This window comes from Saccopteryx bilineata, chromosome 2 (genome assembly GCF_036850765.1).
Source record: "Saccopteryx bilineata isolate mSacBil1 chromosome 2, mSacBil1_pri_phased_curated, whole genome shotgun sequence".
Taxonomy (NCBI): Eukaryota; Metazoa; Chordata; class Mammalia; order Chiroptera; family Emballonuridae; genus Saccopteryx; species Saccopteryx bilineata.
In genome coordinates, this window is record NC_089491.1 from 170747545 (window position 1) to 170750010 (window position 2466).

The window sequence follows — 2466 nt, forward strand, 5'->3', positions numbered from 1 at the left end:
TCATGAACTAAAAGGAATGAATTGAAGTCTATAAGGAACTGTACCATTTATCACATGAAAAAAGATCTGTTAAGAAGGAAACAAAAATTGAGCCAAATAAAAATATATATTAAAAAAAGAGAAAGAGGGAAGCATGTGAGAAAAATTCCGAGCAATAAGTAGTCATTGTATAAATAAATCTGTCTTTCCAGCTTCTGAACTAAGAATTTTCCTGGCTCTTACGAGTCTTCCTAAGGTTTCAATTTATTAAATAGTTTTTTCTTAACCTGATTTTATTTTTAATGCTTACTTGGCAACCAATATAATCTTATACATTACAATGGTCAAATCTAACTGAAGTTAGATTGAGACACTGATAGGAGAGAAAACAATACTATTAGTTAGTATTTGTATTGTTGTAGAGTGTGAAATCACTGTCTTGGTAAATCAAAGTCCTCAGAGAGGAGAGAGAGTATTATTCTCAAGCCAAATGTTGCTAGCTCCCTGTAAGAATATTGTATAGAAATGTGCTTACATGCCTTTTCTTTAGTATTAACTCTAATTATAAAAATTCTACATTCATGAAATTATTCTTAAAATTATAGTTTACTGTATTAATTATTTTTTCTTATCTAAGCATCCATACATTAAATTGCTCTAAAAATAAAAAAAAACAAAAATACTTCCCTGTACTAATTTTATGTAATGATGGCAAATATTTAATATATTTAAAATTTTTTAATGTAGAGTATAAGGAAATTATCAGTCAACTTTCATGCTCAATATAAAAATTAAAATCCTCTTTCCCCACATTGTCTAACTGAAATTTTACTGTTTATTTCATGAGTAATTTCTTCTTTACATGGCTGAAATGCCTCTATGTTTCATTAAAAAAAAGCATTACAAAGCTTATATATATATATTCACACACATACATACATATACACAAACATGTGTACATATACATATGTACATATATTCATGTTAATACATAGATCTGTATATACATTTGAATTTAGGCTTACCTGGAATTAATAACTAAAGAAACTTTATTCTGATAAATATTTTAGGTGATAGTTTATATCCCCATCATGTATATTTCTTGTAGTACATATGTTAATATATAAAGTAATGTTAATTCTAATTTTGAGGTATAGCACATGAAAGTATGTAAAGTGATTCTATAATATATTTTTGTTAAAGTTATTTAAGAAGGATTTACAATGTAAGAATTTTATCTCCAAAATAGCATAGATAATTGTATTTCTGAGTAGCAATAAAAAAAGATAGAAGATATTTTTAAAAATTATTCCTTGGTTCTCTCGTTAAAATTGTGTATGTTTTAGTTATAAAGGAAGATCACATCAATGTTTTTGAGATGCATAACTTTCTCATATCTTTAAATGCTTGCTTCATCTGCTGATACCTTAAGGTGTAAATAAGTGAAATCAGCATAGCAGCACCGGAGGTATTGAGCATAGATACCTCTTTTGTAAAAGCAACCCCTTTGTTTGCTGATGGTTTCACCTTCCATAAGAGATAGAAACAGCAATCAATTTGGAGGAAGAGGTTAAAAAGGCTTTTTTTCTTTGTTGAGGGGATTCTCAGAATTGTTCTGAGGATGTAAGAGTAGGAGAGAATTATTAATGTTAAAGTAGACATAAGAGTAAGCACAGCTAAAACAAAGCTCATGAACTCTAGAGTAATTGTTCCTGTGCAAGAAATTTACAGTAAAGAAGCAGAATCACAGGTGAAGTGGTCAATGATATTCAAGTCACAGAAATTCAACTGCAGGCTCATTGTGGAAAGATGACCAAGAAACTAGCCAGCCAAGAGCTGCCTACAATCTGGTAGCAGATCTTGTTACTCATAATGATTGTATAATGTAGGGGTTTGCAGATAGCTACATAGTGATCATAGGACATAGAGGTCAGAAGAAAAAGCTATTGAATCGAGGAGGATAAAGAAAAATACCTGAGTTGCATAAGCTTTATAGGAAATAGATTTGTCTCCAGTTAGGATGCTGATCAAACACCTGGGACCACATACAGAAGTAAATAAAATTTCTATGAAGGAGAAATTCCTGAGGAAAAAAAACATAGGGTTTTCAGGTGGAAATGCAGAAGGGTAAGCATATTGATATTGAGATTTCCAGGGACGGTACATAGTGATTAATAAAAAGAAGAAAATCACAACCTGTATAACAGGATTATTGGTCATACTCAGGAGAATGAACTCTGTCACAGATGTTTGGTTTTTCATTTCTGGTGATTGAGTATTGACAAATCTTATTGGTAAAATCAAGGCAGACAACAATAAATCAGTTAGACAAATGTAAATATCTGCACCTATTTTTAAAGTAATGATTGTATTTTCACAAGAAGTATCTGGTGCTTAAAAAAATTCTTCCTAGCCTGGCCAGGCAGTGGCATAGTGAATAGAGCATCAGACTGAGACGCAGAGGACCCTTAGGGTTCAAAACTCCAA

The 2466-nt window shown here is 30.9% G+C and overlaps 1 pseudogene; it reads right to left on the reverse strand.

Moving 5' to 3' along the window:
• Positions 1-1338: 1338 nt before the first annotated feature.
• LOC136322374 (olfactory receptor 6C76-like) lies at positions 1339-2241 on the reverse strand (annotated as a pseudogene).
• Between the last annotated feature and the right edge of the window lie 225 nt (positions 2242-2466).